The sequence below is a fragment of the Dama dama genome, chromosome 14 (assembly GCF_033118175.1).
Source record: "Dama dama isolate Ldn47 chromosome 14, ASM3311817v1, whole genome shotgun sequence".
Taxonomy (NCBI): Eukaryota; Metazoa; Chordata; class Mammalia; order Artiodactyla; family Cervidae; genus Dama; species Dama dama.
Window position 1 is genome coordinate 68,738,931 of NC_083694.1, and position 25,390 is coordinate 68,764,320.

General features: G+C 41.2%; 1 protein-coding gene across 6 annotated transcripts in view; it reads right to left on the reverse strand.

Annotated features, from left to right (window-relative positions):
• HHAT (hedgehog acyltransferase) overlaps window positions 1-25,390 on the reverse strand; it is a 338,119-nt gene that overhangs the window by 66,375 nt on the left and 246,354 nt on the right. The window lies entirely within an intron of this gene.

Genomic DNA, 25,390 nt, shown 5'->3' on the forward strand with positions numbered 1-25,390 from the left:
ATAAACAATGCAATGGGTGGGGCAGAATCGTTCTACCTAAAATGTCAGCAGTGCCCTCTAGAGAAAGGGTTAAAGGTTTTTTTCTAACTCAATACAGAGCTAACCTCTCTCTAGGCCCACGGGGCACAGAAGCTCCTGTTCTCTAACTAGATTGTTGTTGTTAATTGCTAAGTTGTGTCCAACTCTTTGTGACTCCACAGACCGTTGCCCACCAGGCTCCTCAGTCCATGGCATTTCCCAGGCAAGAATACTGGAGGTAGCCATTTCCTTCTCCGGGGGATCTTCCCAACCTAGGGATCGAACCTGCATCTCCTGCTTGGTAGGTGGACTCTTTACCACTGAGCCACCGGGAAAACCCTCTACTTAGGAGCAATGCCAAAAACGTGCCCCTTTTCCCCTGGGACCCAAAAAAATGCATCCCGGGGCAGGGAAAGCATTCCTTTACAACATGCCCCCCTAACTGATCCTCTCTACCATCTGGCATCAAATTTGAGAGAGGATGGGGCCTCCTGAGCCCCCCAGTCACAGTCAGACAAGTTGTACCACCAGTTCCAACCTCCTCACACCCACAGCCCTGAAACCTGGAACACAGAAGAACTGGAGGCTGAGCACACTGGAAGGTACCACTTTGTTCCCCTATGAGGTTGACCAGTTCTCCCATAGAGACTCTGCCCTAGGTGACAGGCTGGGGCAGTTTCTTTCCCAGTTAACATCAATATAACCCACTCTTCAGGCCCAAGAATGGGTAGTGGGCTTGGGCCCTGGATACAGTGAACCCCTCAGGGCACCCAGAAGTACAGTCTCTGTGGCTCAGCTGGTAAAGAATCTGCCTGCAATGTGGGAGACCCGGGTTCAATCCCTGGGTCAGGAAGATCCCACAGAGAAGGGAATGACTACCCACTCCATTATTCTTGCCTAGAAAATCCCCATGGACGGAGGAACCTGGCGGGCTACATACAGTCCACGGGGTCCCAAAGAGTTGGACACAACTGAGCAACTAACTTTCACTTTCCCTGGGTAACAGGCCTAGGACAGCCCTCTAATTCCTCTGGGCAAGCTCGCTGTTTCTGACAGAAGAAACAAAGAGCTGGCAGGCGCAAATGTTCTAACGACGGTTTAGCAGTGGCTCTAAACTTCCGTCTAAAACACTGATTCCAGAGGTGAGGCGTGTAACCCAAACAAAGGAAACCCAGGGCTGAACTAAACTTCTGTCACTCAAGTTTGCAGTTTCGGCTGCAACGTGTCTGTTTATTCTTATCTCCATGGCAACTCCTCTATCTTTTTCCAGTCAACATCCTGTCCCTGGCAATCATAGGACTGGCCAGGCAAACAAGCTGGGGCCTGGGGGTGGGGGGGGGGGGGTGCGGTCCATGGAATCTGGGTCAGAACTGATGCTCAGACGGCCACGGGGCTGAGAGGCAGATGGTGCATCGGGGCTGAGGGCTGCTATGCTCCGTAGGCCCCACACTTGTCCACAGAGGGACCGCACATGGGGCCGAGACAGGAGGAGGGGACGGGCTAAGCATCTGGGGGAGCAGATGGGAAGGAGGAACGGCTGCTGGAGACGGTGACAAAGGCTTGGCAAGTGGGACCTGATGCGATTTATTTTTAAGTGGGGGAGAAGCTAAAAAAGGGACTGGGTGGGTTTGAGCAGCTGGACACAGTTCTTCCACATCATCACTGAAGTTTTTCATTTTCTAATAAAAATGCTAACCAGAGGGTAAGAGAGGATGAACAAGGACATGGCAAAGGGGAAGACCGGTGCACCCCAGGGAGGGCAAACGAGGGATGGACATCCCACAGGCCAGAGAGAGAGATCAAAAACAGCAAAAGAAAAATGATACGTCCTGTGAAAGAGAAAGATGGCCAGACTGAAACGCTCAGGATTAGGAGGACCCCAAGCCCAAAATCATGCCAGGGCTCCTGTCCATCTCTATTCTAACCTGCCAGGACACTGCTCCCCTCGCTTCCCTTCTCGAGGCACTTGGGTCATTTCCACTTAAAAGTCTGCGTTTTACCAGTTCCCCTCCTCTCTCATGTTCCCACCAGCATGGTAAATTCCTGAAGGAGAGTGTGGCCTATATTTCAATCTGTGCAGTGAAGGCCCACTCAGACTCTGTGTGTGCTCAATAACTATCTTACACCTGCTTCTCCCTCTGCCTTACATAAGTTCCAGAATCTCCTGACTTCCTTACTATCCCGTCTCCATCCTATAGCCAAGCCAAATGAATACATGAAGGCAGTCAGAAAGTAACACTTCCTTCTGGTGTGTGTACAGAGCGTCAAAAATTCACTGGTCAATGAAGTTAAATTTTCTAAGCTCTGTTTGCTAGTTCGATCTAAGCAGTGGACACTCCTGAGAGAGAGAGTCACTGCAGTGGTAAAGACAAAGTCGGTTTTGCTTAAACAAAACAGTTTTATTTGTTCCATAGTTTAGATGTCCAGCTGAGTTTAAAAAAAAAAAAAAAAAAAGAGGCTATAACTCGGGATCCAAATCCATGCAGCACGTAAAGGAGTTTCAGAGGACTTTCAAATAACTAACCAAACAACTGGTTCCTGGCACAAGTGGAAAGCTTAAGCCATATATTAAGTGGCTGGGTTCCTGCTAAAAGTTCTGGAATGGCTGACAAAACCGTCTCACCCTGTGTTCTTACTCTTCCACTACCCACCTTCAAGGTGGCTCAGTGGTAAAGAATCTGCCTGCCAATGCAGGAGACGCAAGAGACGTGGGTTCAATCCCTGGGTCGGGAAGGTCCCCTGCAGTAGGAAACGGCAATCCATTTCAGTATCCTTACCTGGAAATCCCATGAACAGAGGAGCCTGGCAGGCTACAGTCCATGGGGTCACGCAGAGTCAGACAGGACTGAGCACACCCACACCCAGTCTATTTCATCTCTGCTCTGGATTTCGTAGAAGTCTCTTTCTTAACTGACATGCTGGGCTCTGACCTTTCTCCCTCTCTTTCATCAAGCACACGCACTATGACCTTCCACTATGCCAAGTGTTTTGGTGGTGGTTTCATTGCTTACAGACTAACATCCAAACCGGGAAGCCACTTAACAATTACAGCCCATGTCACTTTCCAACCTGAAGTCCTACCATACTTTATCAGTACACAGCATCACTAGTCACTGCTATCCAGACACTTTTACATCCGTGTGCCTTTGCACAAGCTGTCTGCTCTACTGAGAATGTGTTCTCATTCTTTCTTCAAGCTTTAAGCTCAATCTCAGCTCAGGAGAACGACGGCTTTGGCCCAGCCCAAACTGGGTTCAGGTTCTGGCTTTCCACCTTTTAACTGTGCTGTCCAGAGCAAGTTCAGGCTTGCATCTACCCAGTTCACAGCTGCTTATGATAAGTGTGTGTGGGTGAGTCGTTCAGTCATGTCTGACCCTCTGCGACCCACAGACTGCAGCCCGCAGGGCTCTAGGCCATCCTAAATCTGGCAGAGTTGGTCACCTATTTTCCGTTTCTAACCTAAGGTGGCTCCGATGGTAAAGAATCCGCCTGCCAATGTGGGAGACTCAGTTTCCCTCCCTGGGTCAGGAAGATCCCCTGGAGGAGGGCACGACAACCCACTCCAGTATTCTTGCCTGGAGAATCCCCATGGACAGAGGAGCCTGGTGGGCTACAGTCCCTGGGGTCACAAGGAGTCGGACAAAATGGAGCGAATAAGCATACAACCTAAGGGATAGGTAGCATTGATCTATAGATATTAGATAACACAAATTTTTAATGTAATAAAATTCACCATGTGAAAAGTTCTAGCTATATTGCAAAGTACGTTAAATTATTCCCATTTCACAAAGAGGAGACGAAAAGGGCAATCTAAGCAAACTGGCCCCAGGTTGCATGCATAGATGAGTGCAGAGCAGGGATTCACACGGGCTTCTCTAACTCAATGTCTTCATCCTCCCGCTGCAACTTCACCTCTGCGTTTAACAGTGAGCATCCCCTCCTCTAGACTGAAATCTTCAAGAAATCTGTCTCTTCAGTGTCAGATACAAAGTAGATTTTCGAGAAATGTTTGTTCCACAAATACTTCATGCATGTGTTCCTTTAGCAACAGTTGATAGATACTCACCAACTGTCAATTTTAGGACCTCAATATTAGCAACAACAATTCTATTTTTAAAAAGTAATTGGAATTCACCATTACATAGGGGATTCAACATATCTCCCAAGAAAATGACACCTAACAGACCAAAAGTAAGAATACAGAATTGCTGAATAAAAACGAATAGGCTAGTATCCAAATTTAAAGGATGAAAAATTATCTCTGTTCACAAATGACATGATCTTATATGTAGAAGGCACTAAAGAATCTATTTAAAAAGTTACAACCAATAAATTCAGCAAAGTTGCAGTATATAAAATTAATAGGCAAAAATCAGTCACATGTCTATACGTCAACAGTAAACAATCTGAAAAAGAAATTGATAATTCCATTGGTAATAGCATCAAAAAGAATAAAACACTTAGGTAGAAACTTACCAAAGGAGGCAAAATATTTACATACTGAAAACTACAAAACTACACTGTAGATATGACACCCATATTTATGAGTTGTAATACTTAATACTGTCAAGATGACATTACCACCCAAAGCTATCTACAGATTCAATGAAACCCCTATCAAAATTCTAAAGCTTTTTGTTTCCAGAAATAGAAAAATTTATCATAAGCTAAGTATGGAATCTTAAGGGACCCCTGAATGACCAAAACAATCTTTAAAGAGAATAGGAAAGTCAATCAAGATGGTGGCATGAGAAGGTCCTGAACTCCTCTCCTCCCATGGAGGCACCAAATGCATAGCTAGGCATGGAGCAACTCCCGGTTAAAGAAATCCATAAAATATATTAAAGTACCAAAACAGAAGTCACAGAGCCAAAGAATACAATGACTAAACTGAAAAATTCAGTAGAGGGTTTTAATAGTTCAACAATGGACTAGATCACAAGGAAGACAAGATCAGCAAACTCAAAGACAGGACAGTGGACTTCATTCAATCACAGGAGCCAAAAAAAAGAATGAAAATAAGTGAAGAGAGCTCAAGGGACTAACAAAGGCCATCAAGCAGACTAAGGTATTAAGGGGTCCCAGAGGAAAAGAGAGAAAGGGGAGGCAGAGAGCACTTATTCACAGAAATGATGGCAAAATAAACTTCTATAACCTGGGGAAATAAACAGACATCTGTATCAAAGAAGCCCAAATAGTACCAAATAAGATAAATCTAAAGAGACTCACACAAAGACACACTATAATTAAACTGTGAAAAGTTAAAGACAGAGACGATCTTAAAAGCAGAAAAGAAAGCAACTTGTTATGTACAAGAGAACTCCCATAAGACTATTAGCACATTTTTCAACAAAAATTTTGTAGGCCAGAAAGACTGGTACAATACCACAACATATTCAAACTGCTGAAGGAAAAACATTGCCAACCAAGAAATACACTGCCTGACATGAATAATTTCACAATTTGTATGGAAACACAAAAGACCCTGAACAGCCAAAGCAATCTTAAGAAAAAAGAATGGAACTGGAGGAATCAACCTTCCTGACTTCAGACTATACTACAAAGCTACAGTCATGAGGATGGTATGGTACTGGCACAAAGACAGAAATATAGATCAATGGAGCAAAATAGAAAGTTCAGAGATAAATCCACACACATATGGACAGCTTATATTTGACAAAGGAGGCAAAAATATACAATGGAGAAAAGACTGTCTCTTCAACAAGTGGTGCTGGGAAAACTGCATGTAAAAGAATGAAACTAGGAAACTTTCTAACACCATACACAAAAAGAAACTCAAAATGGATTAAAATCCTAAATGTAAGACCAGAAACTATAAAACTCTTAGAGGAAAACATAGGCAGAACACTCTCTAACATAAATCACAGCAAGTACCACTATGACTCACCTCCCACAGTAATAAAAATAAAAACAAAAATAAACAAATGGAACCTAATTAAACTTGAAAGCTTTTGCACAATGAAGCAAACTATAAGCAAGATGAAAAGACAGCTCTCAGAATGGGAGAAAATAATAGTATACAAAACAACTAACAAAGAATGAACCTCCAAAATACACAAGCAGTTCATGCAGTTCAAACCCAGAAAAAGAAATGCCAAAAAAAAAAAAAAGAAAGAAAGAAATGCAAATCAAAACCACAATGAGGTTTTATGTCACACTGATCAGAATAGCCATCATCAAAAAGTCTACGGACAGTAAACGCTGGAGAAGGTATGGAGAAAAGAGAACCCTCTTACACTGTTGGTGGGAATGCAAACTAGTACAGCCACTATGGAGAACAGTGTGGAGATTCCTTAAAAAACTGGGATTATAACTGCCATACGACACAGCAATCCCACTGCTGGGAACACATCCAAAGGAAACCAGAATTGAAAGAAACACATGTACCCCAATGTTCACTGCAGCACTATTTACAATAGCTAGGACACAGAAACAATCTAGATGTCCATCAGCAGATGAGTGGATAAGGAAGTTTTGGTACATATACACAATGTACATACACAGCCATATAAAGGAATGCATTTGAGTCAGTTCTAAGCAGGTGGATGAACCTGGAGCCTATTATACGGAATGAACTAAATCAGAAAAAGAAAAATTACTGTATATTAATATATAATGTATATGTATATATTAATGCATATATATGAAATGCATATAAATGCATATTTAGAAAGATAGTACCAATGACCCTACATGCAGAGCAGCAAAGACAGACTTTTGAGCTCAGCTGGAGAAAGTGAGAGTGGGATGATTTGAGAGAATACCATTGAAACATGTACATTCCGTCCTTTCAGTCAGTTTAGTTTCTCAGTCACATCCGACTTTTTGCAAACCCAAGGACTAGCATGCCAGGCTTCCCTGTCCATCACCAACTCCCAGAGTTTACTCAAACTCATGCCCATTGAGTCAGTGATGCCATCCAATCACCTCATCCTCTGTTGTCCCCTTCTCCTCCCGCCTTCAATCTTTCCCAGCATCAGGGTCTTTTCAAATGAGTCAGTTCTTTGCATCAGGTGGCCAAAGTATTGGAGTCTCAGCCTCAACACACCCCCACTTAACATGTGCATTACCATATGTAAAACAGATGACCAGTGCAAGTTCAGTGCATGAAGCAGGGCACCCAAAGCCAGTGCTCTGGGACAACCCAGAGGGGTAGAGTGGGGACGGAGGTGGGAGAGGGGTTCAGGATGGCGGGAACACATGTATACCTGTGGCCAATTCATGTTGATGCATGGCAACAACCATCACAATATTGTAAAGTAATTATTCTCCAGTTAGAATAATTAAAAAAAAAAAAAAAAAGCACTACCTGGCAAAGTTGTCCTTCAGGATTGAAAGAAAGATGGAGCTTTCCAGAACAAAAACAAAACAAGAAAAAAAAAAAAAAAGCTGAAGGAATTTAGATCAGTCTTACAAGAAATGTTAAAGGCATTTATTTTCAAGTTGAAACAAAAGGATGCTAATCAGTAACAGGACAACATGTGAAAGTATAAGTCTACTGGTAATGGTAAAAATATAGTTAAATTCAAAATACTTTAATCTTGCAAAGGTGGATAAATCACTTATAACTCTAGTATAAAGCTTAAAAGCAAAAAGATTTAAAAATAATTAGAAATACAATAATTTATTAATGAATACACAATGTAAAAGATGTAAATTGTGACATCAAAAACATAAAATGTGTGGAGTGGGAAAAAAAAAAACCTAGAGCTTTTGAAGTTAACTTGTTATCAGCATAAAATAGATTGTTATAAATATGATGTTTTCTGAAAGCATCATGGTAACCACAAAGCAAAAACCTATGGTAGAAACACAAAGGCAAAGAAATCAAAGCATACCATTATAGACAATCATTTCACAAACGAAGAGAGCAAGAGAGAAACCAAAAAACAAAGGAATTATAAAACAAACAGAAAATAATTCATAAAATGGCAATAATAAGTTCGTAACTATCAGTAATTACTTTAAATGTAAATGAACTAAATTATCCAATCAAAAAACAGAGTGACTAAATGGATTACAAGACAAGATCCAACTATATGATGCCTACAATAGACTCACTTCAGTATTAAGGACATGCATAGTGAAGGGATGGAAAAAAATGTTTTGTGAAAATGTAAACCAAAAAAGGCTGGGGTAGTTAAACCCTTCAGCAAATGGTGCTAAGAAAACAGGATATCCACATGCAAAGCACTGCATTTGAGCCCTCACTTTATACCAGATACAAAAATTAGTTCAAAGAATCAAAAATCTAAACATCAGGGATTTCCCTGGTGGTCCAGTACAAGACTCCACTCTTGTAATACAGGAGGTGTGGGTTCCATTCTTGGTTGGGGAACAAGATCCCACATGCTGTGTGGTGTAGCCAAAAAAAAAAAAAAGAAACTAAACATCAGAAGTGAAACCATAAAACTCTTAGAAGAAAACATAGGAAAAAAATTTTCATGATATTGAATTTATCAATGATTTCCTAAATAGGATACCAAAAAGCACAGGCAATAAAAGTAAAGAGAGATAAATTACACACCTCCCCAAAATTAAAAATTTTTTGCATCAAAGGACACCATCAACAGAGTGAGGAGACAACCCATAGAATGAGAAAATACTCAGAATTGCATATCAATAGTGGGTTAATAGCCAGAATAAAGAATTCCTACAACTCAACAACAGAAAAACAACTCAATTCAAAAATGGGCAAAGGACTTGAAAATATATTTATCCAGAGTAAATACACAAATGGTCAATAAGCATATGAAAAGATGCTCAATGTCACTATTATGGAAATGCAAATAAAAACCACAATGAGACACATGAACCACACCTTTACACCTAGGAAGATGGTTATAATAAAAAAGAGTGTCTATGAGGATGTAGAAAAATTGAGTACTTATGCGTTGTTAGTGAAAATGCATAATGGTGTAGCCATTGAGGAAAACAGTATGGCAGCTTCTCAGAAATTAAAAATATAATTACCATATAACATAGCAATTCACTTCTAGGTATATATTCAAAAGAAATGAAAGCAGAGATAGAACAGATATTTAGATGTCAATATTCATAGCAGTATTATTCACAATAGACAAAAGTCAGAAATGATCATAATATCAATGGATAAATGTGTAAACAATCGAGGATATATATGTAGGATGGAAATACCACTCAGTCTTAAAGAGAAAGGAAATTCTAACAGATACTGCAACATGGATGGATCATGAAGACAGTATTCTGAGTTATAATCATGATACAAAAGGACACGTGTTACACAATTCCACTTATACATAGTACCTAGAGTAGTCAAACTCATAGAAAAAAAATAGTGGTTTCCAGGGATGAGGGGAAAGGGGTGACTGGAGTCACTGCTTAGTAGGCACTGAGTTCCAATCTGGGGTGGTAAAAAACACTCTGGATATTGATGTTGATGATGGCTGCACAGTGTGAATATATTTAATGACTCTGAATTGTACACTTAAAAATGATTAAATTGGTAAATTTTCTGTTATCTGTGGTTTATCATAAGAATCATTAGGCCTTGTCTAATAGATCTGCAGAACAGTGAATATATGCAATGCTCATACACATGTGGGCCATAATCAAACTGTACATTAAGCCAGAAAAGGAATGCAAGCACATTTTAAAAATTTATCAGTAAGTGTATGCTCACCAACAACAAAGCTTAGCAAAAATTAACACACCAGTAAATTACTTTAAGTTAGACTCACTTAAAAGTTTTGACTGTGGGAACAATAAAATGGATACACTTTGGCAAGTGTGACCAAATATGAAAATAAGGTGAAATAAAAAAACAGGGAATGACACATAGGACACTTTAAATCACTGGAGAATAAACGGCAAATATTTGGAAAACTAGATAAGAGATAATTTATCTAGAAAATATAAAGTATCTAAAATTCTCATAGAAAAAGTAGGAAGACTAAAAGAAAGCATAAACATAGAACAACTGAAACACGTATGGATGTGAGAGTTGGACTATAAAGAAAGCTGAGCGCCAAAGAATTGGTGCTTTTGAACTGTGGTGTTGGAGAAGACTCTTGAGAGTGCCTTGGACTGCAAGGAGATCCAACCAGTCCATCCTAAAGGAGATCAGTCCTGAATACTCATTGGAAGGACTGATGCTGAAGCTGAAACTCCAATACTTTGGTCACCTGACACCAAAAACTGACTCATTGGAAGAGACCCTGATGTTGGGAGGGATTGGAGGCAGGAGGAGAAGGGGATGACAGAGGATGAGATGGTTGGATGGCATCACTGATGCAATAGACATGAGTTTGAGTAGGCTCCGGGAGCTGGTGATGGACAGGGAAGCCTGGTGTGCTGCAGTCCAAGGGGTCACAAAGAGTCGGACACGACTGAGCAACTGAACTGAACTGAATAGGGAATCTAGACAAATGGTACTGATGAACTTATTTACAGGGCAGGAATACAGACACAGATGTAGAAAATGAACTTGTGGATACAGTAGGGTAAGAAGAAAGTGGGATGAACTGTGAGAGTCACGTTGAAATATATACATTACTATGTATAAAATAGATAGCTAGTGGGAAGTTGCTATATAGCACAGAGAGCTTAGGTTCATGCTCTATGATGACCTAGGGATGTGGAGGTGGAAGGGAGGCTCAAGAGGGAGGGGATATACGTATATTTATGGCTGATTGGTATTTTACTGCAGAAACCAACACAACATTATAAAGTAACTATCTTTCAGTTTAAAAAATTCTAAATTAAATAGCTGCAAATCAAATATGGGAATGGTTCAAAGAACTCTTGATCAAGTAAGATTTATCCCCAGAATGGAAGGATGATTCAGTATTAAAAGTATTACAAATCCATGTAACTCATGGGATTGAATAGAGGAGAATAATCACATGATCACTCAATAGATGCCAGTAAAGCAAGCTTTTTTAAGTTGATAAAGAAGGTATGTTAAAAATCCATAGAAAGTATTCCCACTAGATTCAAGAAAAAGACATACTTTCTTCTGTCTTTCAAAACTGTACCAATGGACCAAATAGAGTAAGACAATTAAATGCAATATAAACTGAAATTGTTGGCAAAAACAAAACTGTCATTATTAGTAGATGATATGACCATTAATCCAATAAATTCAGTAGGAACAACTTAAAAATCCCTAGAGCTAAAACAATTATCTAAAGTAGATGCAGAATGACCAACTCAAAACAAAAATCAATACCTTTCCCACATGACAACAGTAATCCAAAAAGAAATGCACAAGTCTTCCAAAAAATGATGAAACCTTATGTAAGAATACAAAGGAAAACTTCAATAAGTAACTTTTCAAGGCTGAGAAGACTCAGCAGCATAGACATGTCAACTCTAGTCAAATAAAGATACAATTAAAAGCAAATCTAATAAATTCCAATGCAAATACCAAAGGGTGTTTTGAGAAACCTCACTTTTCAGGAATTCTATGATTCCTATAGAAGCAGCAATGTGCAAAAAATAGCAAATGTAACTCAGAATGAAAAGGAGCATAGCACTTTCCTCACTGGGAATCTAGACATTCAAAACTCTAGTATTTAAAATAGGAATAATCAAATAGATCAATACAACAGAAAAGAGAACCCCCAAATTAACCCATGTGTATACGGATATTTACAATATATTGAAGGTGATCTGTAATCAGTGAGGGAAGTAGAGACCATTGAGTAAAACAACTGTAAAATTTGAAGAGCATTCCTGTTGGAAGGCAGAAAAAAACAGGAAGCTGACCAGATTTGGCCCCTGGACTATGGTTTACCAACTTCTGCTCTACTCTATTTTTGGTATCTGCTCTAAAGAAACACTTTATGAAAAGGAGGCATAGATAGCCATCCTACTGAAGCTGTGTTCTCAAAAGAAAAAAAAAATTAGAAGCAATCTAAATTTTCAATAGAAGAACTTTAACAACAGAATACATCAATTAAAGACATATCCATAATATGTCCAGTTACACAGCTCTGCATGCTCGAATATAGAAATATCTTTAAAACATACCATGAGGAAGGAAAAAAGTGCAAATGTTAGAATATTTATACATTTCTAAATCACACACACATATACATATATACAAAGTAGGAAAGCTGGCAAGGCTATACTGCAGTCTGATAACAATGGCTACCTTCATGAGAGGGAAGTGAGTGAGCAAGGTGATGGGCATCTTAGAGGAACTTCAGCCTTCTCTGTATTTTTTCCCAAGATCATATAGTCATGAATGACTTCATAAAGAATAAAAAAGGAAACCTAGGAATCTTTCCACTGAATGACCTTAGAGCTTGGCCACGTCCCCTGAGTACCAAGTCAAAGAACATGGGTGGGAAGATAGAATTGAGACGACCATCACACCCAAGTCATGACTGCTCATGGCACCGGAGGCCTCCCTCTCTAGGCAGGGATGAGGTCCCTGGAGGCAACTAAATAAGCCTAGGATGTCACAGCTATGGCCTCAGCTATATCCTGTTCAAACACAAAAGCAACCACTTAAGGGCAAGGCCTGCTTTTAAAGCAAATTTGATATTTAAAAACCTACAACTGACAAATAGGTAAAGCATTTCAAAGTGATTCACCAAATGACATCACAGAAAACTCTTTTAGTGACATTCAGTTAAACACAGTAGATGAGACATCTCTGCTCCCTTTACAAACTCCATTAAAATGGAACCATTAAAATCCACAGTCAGGGAATGGAAGCAAATAGCGAACAGTGAACAGCAGATGAGCAAAGTGAACAGCAAGTGAGCAAACTCAAACCATCTTTATAAGATAGAAAGCAGATGGATAAATTAACAGAGCTGAGAAACCTGAATACTAGATGCCAAAGAGAAGAGAGTCATTCATACACCAGGTCCCCAGAAGTAACAGGCATTAGAGACACCATATACCACAGATGGCAACAGTAAACCATGGTGGGGAAAAAACAAAGAGATTGGTTTAAAATCTGGGTTATGAGCATATAGACCACAAAAATAAAGGTCCCTCTTTCTCCCCACCCCAATCCATGATGAAGTTTTTTCCCATAAATATAAAAGTCAGGGACAGTAAGTAGAGTGACATTTCAGAATTACCAAAGATATCTGCATTAAGCCTCTAGAGAGAAAAACAGATTATACATACAAAGAATCAAGAGTTAAATGGCATTTCTCAACAGTAACATTAAAAACTACAAGACAGTATCTTGAAAAATTTTCAGGATAAATTACCTTTCAACCTGTGCTCAGATGATCAATTAAATGTGAGGGTGTATTGAGTGTTTTAGAAATACTAGGTCTCAATATATATATCACCCATGATTCTTTTCTAAGGAAGCTACTGAAGGATGTGCCCCAGCAAATCAAAGGAAGGGGGTTAAAAAACAATGAGATCTGAGGCCAAGACACAGAAATTCAGCCTAAGAGAGAGGAGGGGGGACATGTCATGATGACAGATGTACAGCAGATCTGAAGATAAATAATCCAGATGGGAAGGGAAGATGGGAGGTCTTCAGGAAAGATTCTCCAGCTAAAGAAGAGAGTTGACAGACTGCCAGAGAGGGCTGACCACATGCAAAACAGAATACTATTCTGAAAAGTTTGGAAAGACATGATGACAGTAAACTACCTACTCAAACAAAATAGGCAAGGCAGTTCTTAATCTGAGTTGGGGAAACAGTTGACTAAGAAAGGAAATGCAATTATAGTACATTAGCTGTTTGGGTGCTCATGAGGGAGCCACAGTTAACACAGTAATGATAATGTAAACAATGACTTCTGATTTAACAAAAAATAGAGAGAGATTATTGCATTAGGAGGAGAAGTGGGGAGTAGGTCTAAGAGGCTAAAACCTCAGGTAGAAAGTAGTTACTATTTATAATTTATAAGTGAAGAGTAACAGAATACACTTTAGAAAGACAGAGGTAAATATCAGAAACAAGAGGACTCCAAGTCTCTGCTGATGGGTTAAGAATGTAAGAGCAGGAGGAATGGAGACTGCTCTTCTATTTATCTCAATGAAGCCTTGTGTAATATTTGAGTTTTGAATCACAAACATATATTTTTTAAACTTCCTGGGTTTTAGTTCTTCCCACTATATAACAGGGATAATGATGCGACTATTAAAATCGCACGAGATAACGCGATAGAAGTGCTTTGGGGAACATTTTCCCTTCTCTTGGGCCAGTTTTTCAGAAGAGCTATTCCATAGACAGGCTGGGTGGAGCCAGTCAAAACACAAGTGGTCTAAGAACTGAGGCTGTTTCGTCAGCTCATCTCATGCCAGATGTGCACAAGCAGAGAGGAGGTGGGACGCAGATGAGTCACTTGAGCAGCCGGAGTATCAAGGAAGACTCCTTGTCTGAAATCAAAGAAGCTTGAATAGATCGTGTGTGACTGAGTTTGACTCCTTTCTAATCAAACCAACCATCTGTTCTTAAACAAATTACTTACATTCCCAGTCTCTAGTTTCCCTATCTGTAAAACTGGAGGTAGCAACATTTGCCCTGAAGGGTTGTTGCGATGGGTAGATAATGTAAGGAATGAGAAAGATCTTTGTGCAGTCTGGCAGAGTTCCTTGTATGGCACAGGATGGCACTTACAATAGTCTCATGTTCAAAAAAAAACAAAGACAAAAAAACAAAAAAAAAAACAATAGTCTCATGTTCATCTACTCCTGAGAATGACTAACCTCCAGTTTCTAACATAAACCAGGCATCCAGGGTCAGCTAAGCAAAGCTTCCTGACGGTGGGTTCCCCCTCTTCCCTTTTCTCTCAATAACCTTTGATTAGGTAACGATACTTACTCACTGTAGAAAAGGGTGAAAATATAAGTGAGCAAAAACCAGAAAATATGCATTACAAATAATCTCACCAGTAAATAGTTAACCATCATTGCCATTTTAGTGTATAACCCTCCATACGCTTCTCTGTGTATTTTTAAATAAAAGATGAATTTTTTTATTATACCTGTTATCCATATTCTTCACCTTCTCACAGTAGAAAGTATTTTAATATCATCAGTTTCAATAGCTGCATAACTGGCTTGGTAGATGCCCTGTACCTCTTATATTATTTTCTGTCACCCTTCAGGGGATACACAGTGACCCTTCCAACACTTATTTTGGCCCATTGAGTGGATTACAGGGTTGACAGCAGAGGAAAAAGCAAGAGCCACTTTAAATTGTGTGTTTCAATACATGCTGGTGATCACAAGTACATTTATTCCAATCCAGCTCATCTCAAACAAGGCCAGCAGCTGTTCGATATGCTTTTTTAAGCAGCTTTTATTTCTAGGCCCTGGAAGGAATGTGAGATATTTTGGAAGTCTTGCACATTTCTGACTTCTCAGAGCTTTAAAAAATGCATATATACACACATACATATGCACATATAAAAATGCACCGTGTATGTGTGTGTGTGTGTGTATATATATATATATATATGCTATATACAGTCACAACATATACCCAACATACATTATACATAATATATAAATATACATTGTAAATAAATATACATTGTAAAATACATTGTGCTAAGTATGTACATATTATTTAGGGGAGAAGGGGCTATGTTACCCCTCCACTGATAGTAGGAACACTGGAAACTCAAGCTCTGCCACCTTCAGTCAGTAATTTGGATTTTCTCAGAGGAAAAAAGAGACCCAGATTCAGAAAGACATATCCAACGCTTCAGCATGTACACATAGTAAGATTGTGCTTCTTCCTAAGTCCATCCCTAGAAAACTGCCAGGCACTACACTGAGGTCAGAGTGGAGTGAAAGTGGCTCAGTCGTGTCCGACTCTCTGTGACCCTGTGGACTATACAGCCCATGGAACTCCCCAGGCCAGAACACTGGAGTGGGAAGCCACTCCCTTCTCCAGGGGATCTTCCCAACCCAGAGATCAAACCCAAGTCTCCCGCATTGCAGGCAGATTCTTTACAGGCTGAGCCACAAGGGAAGCCCAAGGATCCTGGAGCAGGTAGCCTGTCCCTTCCCCAGCAGATCTTCCTGACCCAGGGATTAAACCGGGGTCTCCTATATTGCAGGCGGATTCTTTCACCAACTGAGCTATCAGGGAAGCAAGCCTGGTTAGAGGGACCACCACTTATCTGTGCTGCAGAAGCAGAAATCAGGGTCTCTCAGGTAAAGAATCTCATCCCACAAGCCAGCTAGACAAGCCTGTTTCAACTACTTCCATTCAAGCCACGGATCTCATCTTCGGCTCAGTACTCTTTCCCAAGGCTACAATTCCCCAGGGTAAGGGTTTATGCTGCACACGTAAGAGGGGAGAATGGACAAGAGTCCCAGGGCAGCAGCAACGATGAGACAGCAGCCGCTGCCCAGTTCAAGCCTCAACTGGGAGGGACAGGAAAGGCAGCAGACTCCAGAGCCGGCCAGACCCCAGGGTCTGAATGCCTGAAGTCTGACTCTCTTCTGTCAGGGAGCGGACTCAGTCATGGGAAGTTGGAGAGAACCTTTAGAAGTGCTTTTGTCTTTCTAAACATGTTTGAACTCACAGGTGGAATGATTTGCAGAATTCTCCCACTCAGAGCAAGAGGGGTTAAAGCATGGGTTTATATTCCCCCAGAGAAGAAAACGTACAGCAGGGAATGAATGGCGCAGCATTCCCCGCGTCGTTAATGATCCTTCGGGGTGGGAGACAATGAGGGGGGGTGCTAACATGCCGTCATCCACCAGGGAACACACTGTTCACAACAACGGGCACTGCTTTTTCCAGACCTAGGGGTCCTGGTGAGGGCGGGCAAGCTGAGACAACAGGCTAATTGGACGTGTGGGATCAATATGTTAACTTAATGCTCTCCTGTTTGGTTAAGAGGCTTGCATTTCTGTCTTTTTAAATCTGGCATTCAGATCTCTTTAGAGTGGGGACCACTTGGCCTCTCTAACCTCCTTTCCTCCACTCTCCCTGGTGACAGGCCCTCGACTGTCAAGGCAGTGTCCTCACCTGAACACAGCCTGCCCACGCCTGACCTCGGGTTGTGTGTGCTATTCCCGGGGCCTCGAGCCTGTGTTCTCTCTACTGACCTATCCAAATCCCATCTTACATCTTCAGAGTCCTACTCAAGCTCCAGCTCTTTAAATAAACCTTCCTAAACGCCTGGCTCACTCTACCACCTCAGGAACATCAGCTGCCTACAGGACTCAGTCTGGTCTCTCTGCACATAATGTCTTAATACTGGTCCTCAGCTGGTTTGCATGCATCTTGCCCCTGCAACCAAATCACAAACTCACGGGGATGGGGAGAACGACTCACTGCTCTTTCCTTTTACTGTTAGCACTCTGACATGGAGCCAGAACCATTCTTTAACCTCACCTTATTTTGCCCCCTAATAGCATCAACACCGTGGACCACTCCACTCCCTCTCTGAAATACCTTCTTTTTCTTCATCTCTATGAGATCATCCTCTGTATTTCCTTCCCACCTCCTGGCCCCTCTTTCTCCATCTAACTTCTAAATGTTGGTGTCCTTGGGTTCATTTCTAAGCAGTTACCTTTCCTTCTCTTTATGCACTCTTTCTCTTTAGAAAGTCTTGGACATTTTCATGGCTCCAAAATATAAGCTACGTGCTCCCAAATATCTATCTCTAGCTCAGACCTTTCTTCTGCACAATGCCTGGGAAGAACAGACCAATCAGTATTTTATGGTGTCTCTAAAGACAAGTCCATTTTTAAAAAAATACTAATCACTTAGCTCCTCATAGAGAAAACGTTTTTCTCATTCCATGGTTTCATTGTCTCTTTAATCCAAAGCAGCTACTGCAAAGATGATCATCCTGTCAAGAGACCAGGCAGATACCATGTTCATGAGAGGGTGGAACTGACTAATAATAGACTCTACCACTATATATTGATAGACCAGTGCACTGTATGCATTGAAGCACTGAAAGAATATGCAAAAAAAGGGGGAGGGGAGGGGACATGTCTTTCACTAAGAAGAGTTCTCCAGCTGCAATGTGTCTCCCACAAAGGGTGCTGAAGTTTTTTCCTAGATGAGCAACAAGGTTGGCTCTGCCTAAATGGGCTCAGTCTAAGAAGAGTTATGGTATGAAGAAAAGTGATTATTGACAGTTAGCACTTGATCTTTGTTGAAATGGATCCACGTGGAGGACGAACAGAAGATCATGAGTCATTGTCCAACAGAATAACTCTTCTCAGACCAGTTTACTTTGTAGCTCTTCAGTGAGTTAGCTGGGGCTGTGGTTACTGACTTCCAGTGAAGAAGTTTTCTAACCAAGACAACTGCCAGTTGAGGGGTTGGGAAACCACTGGGTGGATCATGTCAATAGTTTACAATCTATCATCCTCTCAAGCTGACTGATCTCTCAATTTCCTCTTCAAAATCAAACTGATCAATACAGCTGATAAACTGAAATGGACATCACCACAGAGCTTTGCGGTCTTTCTGACACACCAAAGGCCCCTCCGAGAACCATGAGAACGACCCTCCATGACTTTCACTGGAGGCACGTTTTCTTCATTAAGTCTATACATAGATATTTTACTGCTTCAGAAAGAACATCACTCAGTTAGCAGGATGCTCTTGGGGCAAAGAAGAAGGGACAAGGGCTGGGGGAGGAGGACATATTTAAATCATTCAGTGAAATGGAAATCAGAGGTGGGATGGGTGAGCAGCTTGGGACGTAGATTCTCCTTTGTGTAGGAATGACTAACAAGCAGCCTGAAAGTGTCTTCTTTCAAAGCAGAGATCAAATCAAGAATTGGCGAGTAGTGTCTCTCTACCGATGCTTCAAAACGCTTCCATTTATTAAAAGATTTCCATGCTGAACACAAATTCTAGTTCCCTGGGAGAGTGCTTACACAGAGAAAAAGCGTGTTGCTTTAGCAGTAACTCCTCTTCATCCACCCTGCTTGGTGCTTTGTCAAAATGCCTTTTGTCAGCTTCCTACAGCTCTGGGTCTCAGTGAGTCACAGCCAATAATCCCCCTCTCTCATGAAGCAGCAGGGTACCAGGAAGGTTAATTGCTCCCTACCCCTTTCTTTCTCTCTCTCTCTCTCTCTCTCTCTCACACACACACACACACACACATATAAAGAACATTAAAATAGCATTTTACCATCACTAGACCAATTAGTATTTATCCTGCTACAAAACAAAATAATCTCCCTGTATAATGTTCAATAAGCCTCAGTCTTAGTGAGTTCTTCCAGTATTCAATCTATATTCTTCAAGCTGCTGCATAAACTTATTTCCTCTTACAAGCCCCTCAGGAAAATCAGAAAATATATTCACTCCTTCATTCACTCAGCAAGTATATACTGAATGTTTACACTGTGCCAGGCATCATGATATGTGTCAAGGATATGATGCCAAGCAGGGCCCTATGGGGCCCCTGGGCATGGGAGCCTTTTTGTCCTCCTTTGCCTGAAGGTAAGACTCCAGCCTCCCTGACCTTCTCTGAGTTCCAACAGGTAGAACAGTTGCTAATCAAAGGAGAAGCAGCAATAAAACCACCTTAGGTAAGATTAAAGGGACCAGAAAGGTTCATCAAGATTAGGAGACAGAGCACTTAAGACCCTTTGTTGCTGTTCAGTCACTAAATTGTGTCTGACTCTTTGCAACCCCATGAATTATAGCATGCCGGCTTCCCTGTCCTTCAGTAATTCCCGGAGTTTGCTCAGATTCATGTCCATTGAGTCGGTGATGCCATCCAATTATCTCATCTTCTGTCATCCCCTTCTCCTGACTTCAGTCTTTCCCAGCATCAGGGTCTTTTCCAGTGAGTCGGCTCTTTGCATCAGGTGGCTAAAGTACTGGAGTTTCAGCATCGGTCCTTCCAGTGAATACTCAGGACTGATTTCCTTTAGGATGGACTGGTTTGATCTCCTTGCTGTCCAAGGGATTCTCAAGAATCTTCTCCAGCACCACAGTTTGAAAGCATCAATTCTTCGGCACTTAGCTTTCTTTATGGTCCAAATTTTGCATCCATATATGACTACTGGAAAAACCAGTTTTGACTATACAGACCTTTGAAAGCAAAGTGATGTCTCTGCTTTTTAATATGCTGTCTAGGTTTGTCATAGCTTTTCTTCCAAGGAGCAAGCATCCTTTAATTTCATGCCTACAGTCACCATCCGTAGTGATTTTAGAGACCAAGAAAATAAAATCTGTCACTGTTTCCCCTTTTCCCCGATCTACTTTCCATGACACTTAAATCTAGTCAGCAATGCCATCCTTTTGAAACTTTGCAGAAGAAGGGGTGAAGACTGTTATTGCCTTGATCCTTATCACATACCCCTGTCTGACGATATAACCTCTCCCAACTCACCAAGGAGGGGGACACACAATTCTTGAAGTGCTAGCCTACTGTGTTCCCCCTTTGCCTGGTAAAGTAATAAAGCCACTCTTTCCTTCTCCTCCATAACTCTGTCTCTATAATACTGTTTGACATTGGTGCACAGAGAGCCAAGATTTTTTGGCAACAGATACAGATTTCTGATGTCATGAGGCTTACCATTCAGAGAGAGAGATAAGGATTAAACAAGCTATTGTATAAAGAACATTTCATTGTAACTGTGATAAGTACAGCTGAGGAGACCACGTACAAGCTGCCCCAAAGGGGTTACCAGTCGGGACCTGATTGACTCAGGAGGATCAGTAAATGGTACCCAAGCCAGCTGTCATTCAAGCTGAAGTCAGAAGGATGAAAAGGAGGGAAAGAAACAAGAGCATCCTGGAGATGGAAGAGCCTGTGCCAGGGAGCTGGGGCTGGAGGGACCAGGTGTGAAAATGAACAGAAGGAGGAACAGAGAGTGACAGGAGAGAGCCAGAGAGGATGCAGAGAGGTAGCAAGACTAGGATCAAGGTCTTACAGGTCATCTTTGATATTGGGGACTGAGTCCCAAGAAAATGGGATGCCTCTAGAGATTTTTAAGGACGACAACATGGTTAGGCATTTATTTATTTATTTAAACTGGAGGCTAACTGGTTAGTTTTTTTTTATTGAAAAGCATCACTCAGCACTGTGAGGATAACGAACTGAAGAAGCCAAAAGTGGAAGCAGGGAGACCAGTTCACAGTTATTTGGTAGACTGGGCAAGGAGTGGTAACAGTGGGGTTAGGATGACTCAGTGGAGATGGAAACAGTTTTTAGAAATTAAGACCTACCTAGGAGGTAGAACGTACAGCACATACAGGTAGGACTTTGAGAGAGGAAATACAAAGGACAACTTGAGGGGCCTGGCGAGCAAGATGACCGTGGCTTCTGCAGAAGTAGAGAATGCTGGAGGGAGAGGAGCTATCTGGAATTATTGGGGGAACAGGTGGTTCACCAAGTCAGTACTACACATGCTAAGTCTGAGATATCTGTGAGATGTTCAAGGGGAGAGAGGTTTGGTAGCCAGCTGGATATAAGAGGCATCCCATCACCAATAAAAACCTTCCTAAATTACAGCAGAGTCAAACACTATATTCTTCTACTATTTTTTTCCTAGAAAAGGGATACATTCTAGAACTATACCACCCCAAACGGAAACCACTAGCCATGTGGGGGCTACTTAGATTCAAACTAATTAAATAAATTTAAAACTTAGTTTCTCAGTGATGATAGCCACACTTCAAGTACTCAATGTGGCTCCTGACTACTCGGATCGGACAACACAATGGACATTTCCATTCCTGCATAAAGTTCAAGTGGCGGTGGGGGGGCGGGGGGGGCGTCAAAGGGCTTCCGATTTTCAACACTCAGCTCTGACTCAGTGTTCAACTGTCACCAAGAAATAAAATCCCACTCCAGGGAATTCCCTGGTGGTCCAGTAGTTAGGATTCTGTGCTCTCACTGCCAAGGGCCTGGGTTGATCCCTGGTTGAGGAATTAAAATCCCACAAGCCGCTCAGCATGGCAAAAAAAAAAAAAATATATATATATATATATATATATATATATATATATATATATATGTCTTACTATCTCTTGTGCCCCAGGCAAAGCTTTGAGGTTAAAGAAGAAGACGCAAAAAAAGAAGGGATGATAATCCTTGTTATTCACATATTTTTCATTCCATCACTTAAAAAAAAAAACAGATGAAGGATGAATGCCATGGGGAGAGTGTATAAGGGCCATGGGGAGTGAGCTCCCATTGCAAACATACTGTCAGATCATCGGGAAGATTGAAATCAGATGAAATTAAGTGCCAAGGAGGCATTAAGTCTTTATTTGGACTGTGGTTCCCCCAAATGGTAAATGTATAGCCACTATTTTATAACAACTGTTAAGTGGAGTATGACCATTAAAAACTGTAAATCACTATGTTGTACTTAGTGTACCTGTAACTTATATAATGTTGTGCAGCAATTATATCTCAATAAAGAGAAGATTGGGAAATGGATTCCTGAAAAGAGCACGAAGGAGGCAACCCAAGTAGGGAAACAGTTTATTCAGAAGGCTATGTACATCTGGAATGGCAGCCGTGTTTTTCGGGAGGAAAACTGCATCTGTGCTCAACTGTCTAAGAAACAGAGCAACGGAGGAAAATCCCTTGAGTGGACAGGTGGAGAAAGAACTAAAGAACAACCCCAGTTTGGAAGCCTAAGTGTGTACTGACATACTGCAATGAACTCAGACACATAGCTAACCATACAGAATACAAATAATAACGGGGCCTTGACCTTGAACTTAAGGAACTCCTGAGTCTAAATAGCCGTAAGTAATCACCAGGCTGTCAAGAGGCAAGACAGATGCTAAAAACAGGTTTTACAAGATGTGTCCTTGCTCAATAAATATGTAAACTAAACACCACATCTGCAATATACAAGACATAATATCTCACCAAAATAATTACATGTTCAAAAATTTCTATACACCTCGGTACTTGAGCTGTGGGCAGAAGCTCAAATGAGGTGAACACGTGAAGGTCCTGGAATGGGCTGTGATGTGGCAGAGCAGACATTCAAGGGCTTCACCCTGTGAGCAAGTCTTTTTACTGCCTTCCTCCATTTTTAGCCAAAACTAATAAGCCGTAAGGCTTTCCCTGGTGGCTCAGGTGGTAAAGAATCTGCCTGCAGTGAATGAGACCTGGGTTCGATCCCTGGGTCGGGAAGACCCCTGGAGAAGGGAATGGCTACCCACTCCAGTATTCTTGCCTGGAGAATCCCATGGACAGTGAGAGAAGCCTGGGAGGCTACAGTCCATGGGGCCGCAAAGAGTTGGACACGACTGAGCAGCTAACATTTTTTTTCTCTAATAAGTCATAGGTTACATCACATAGTTTGGGTTACTCTTTTAATATTTTAGATTCTTTAGATTTATTAGTAATATAATCCATGGCTCAAAGTCCACAGAACTCTTAAGTTCAAGGTTAATGTCAGATCCTTTATGAGGGTACATGGAAATGTGTTACAGGGCTTCAATCTGGGATGAAAAGAATTTTCTGGTCTTCATGGCTGATGCGGTTCCTGCTTTGGGGAAGACTACTCAGATTTGAAGGGTGAAGTGTCTAACCTTTATTATACCACTTTTAATGGTTTTTCTTTGTGTTACAAAGCCATGACTCTCATTGAAATTCCACTTTCTATTGGAATTCACTGACATTTCTTTCCCGCTGGTTGCTGGGTACTAGAACTGAATAAAATATTTATCTTTAAACATATATGAACATACTTAAATTCCTTTAGGAGTGATATTTTTGCTATGTGCTTTGATTCAGTTTTTATTGAAATCTAAATCCCTTGGACAGAGGAGCCTGGTGGGCTATAATCCATGGGGTCGCAGAGTCAGACATGAGTGAGCATGCACATACACACACAAAGCTATCTTTACAGAAATACACTCAAATGTATTCTATTTTGGTGATGTTGACTTTTTGAAATATATTTGCTTTAGCTGCAAGTACTGGGGTAGTTTACTAACATTAATCATTTCCGAGTAAATTTTTTGTTTTACTGCCTGCCATCAACACTGATAATAGCATATTTCTTTTTAGCTACTTCTTTCAGAGTTATCGGAATATAACTGCATATTCAGAATTGATGATTCCTGTAAGATTCTAATACATCCTTTGCCGCATTTACATGGCAAAACATTTGCTCATACTTTTAAATCACCTAAATATGTGTGTAAAGAAAAATGCTTAATTTCCCAAGTTATTTTCCTAAAGGGTGTGAATGTGTCTTAAATCCTTAGCTGCTTTTTATGCTGCTAAAACCTATCAAAATAGCACAGATTAAAAACACCAGTACTACTCAGGATTGGCAAGGGCATTCTCAGGCACTGTTGGTAGGAATGCAAATGGGCAAACTTTGTCTACTGGGCAGTTAAGAAACAGGTAAGCAGTAGGCATGCCAACTTCAAAAGTTAAGAAAACTCTTTAACTTCGAAATGTTAAACATTCAAGAATTCACCCTTGTTACGATAGTCATCTCAATGCAACTGCTAACTGCAAAAAAAAAAAAAATGGAATAATATGTATTTGATGACATAGAAAGGGGTCCTGATACAACTATATCTCTAGTATAATGGTATGTTTTAAATGTTATATGTGTGCGTGTGTAGAGAGAGGAGAGAAAAAATTTAGAAGACAGGGTGACTTCCCTGGTGGTCCAGAATCCACCTCACTACTGATGAACCTAATTGCAGGGCAGGAATGGAGACGCAGCACAGAGAGCAGACTTACGGACACGGTGGGGGCGGGGGTAGGAAGGAGAGGATGGGACAGATGGAGACGGAATAGCATGGAAACAGACACTAGCATCTGTAAGATGGACGGCCAGCGGGGTTTGCTGGAATGACTGAGGGAGCTCAAACCGGGGCTCTGGGACAGCCTGGAGGGCGGGATGGGGCGGGAGGTGGGAGGGAGGCTCAACAGGGAAGGGACATACGCACACCTGTGGCTGATCCGTGCTGATGTATGGCAGAAACCAGCACAATATCGTAATTACCCTTCAATGAAAAATGAAAGGAAGAAAGAAAGAAGAATCCACTTTGCAACGCAGGGGACATGGGTTTGATCCCTGGTCCAGGAATTAAGATCCCTCATGGGTCGGGCAACTGAGCCTGTGCCCAAGAGAGCAGCCCTCCACTCGCCACAACCAGAGAAAGTCCACACACAGCAAAGACACACAGCAATCAAGAACACATTAACTCAAAAGTTTTGTTCAAAAAAATAACTTAGAAGGGACTTATGAGTGGTTTCTCTTGAGGAGACATCTTCCTTATACTCATTTGAATTTTCTAATTCTCATATAATAAATATGTATTATTTTATAGTTACAGCCAGTGAACCAGTGAGGTTGCTCAGTTGTGTCCAACTCTTTGCAATCCATGGACTGTAGCCCACCAGGCTCCTCTCCATCCATGGAATTCTCCAGGCAAGAGTACTGGAGTGGG